We start from the raw sequence: 491 nt of genomic DNA on the forward strand, positions 1-491 counted from the left end.
GAGGAGAAGAAGAAGAAGAAGAAGAAGAAGAAGAAGAAGAAGAAGAAGAAGAAGAAGAAGAAGAGGAAAAGAAAAGAAAAGAATTAAAAAGAAAAATGGACCAAAGGATATCAATTGACAATATACAGGAGAAGTCTGAACACCAGACCAACACACCAAAAGATATTCCCTCTCCCTAAGAGTTGCTAGTCTACTCATGATGACAAAGAGATTGAGATTGGTAACAGCTTCCATTTGCTTAGCTCCACAAACACTTTTGGTACTAGTAGCCAGGAAATCAAAAGTTGAACTGCATTGGGAAAATCTGCTGTCAGGGACCTCTCCAGAGTACTGAAAAGCAACGATGTCGATCTGGAGACTAAGGTGCACCTAATCCAGGACATGGTCTTTGCAATGACTTGCTATTATGTATCAGAAAGTGGGACAATGACTAGGGATGATAGAAGGAGAATTGATGTCTTCGAGTTGTGGTGCTGGAGAAGAGTATTTGA

The sequence above is a fragment of the Elephantulus edwardii genome, unplaced genomic scaffold (assembly GCF_000299155.1).
Source record: "Elephantulus edwardii isolate Elephantulus edwardi_28Jun2011 unplaced genomic scaffold, EleEdw1.0 scaffold00010, whole genome shotgun sequence".
In the NCBI taxonomy this organism is placed as follows: domain Eukaryota; kingdom Metazoa; phylum Chordata; class Mammalia; order Macroscelidea; family Macroscelididae; genus Elephantulus; species Elephantulus edwardii.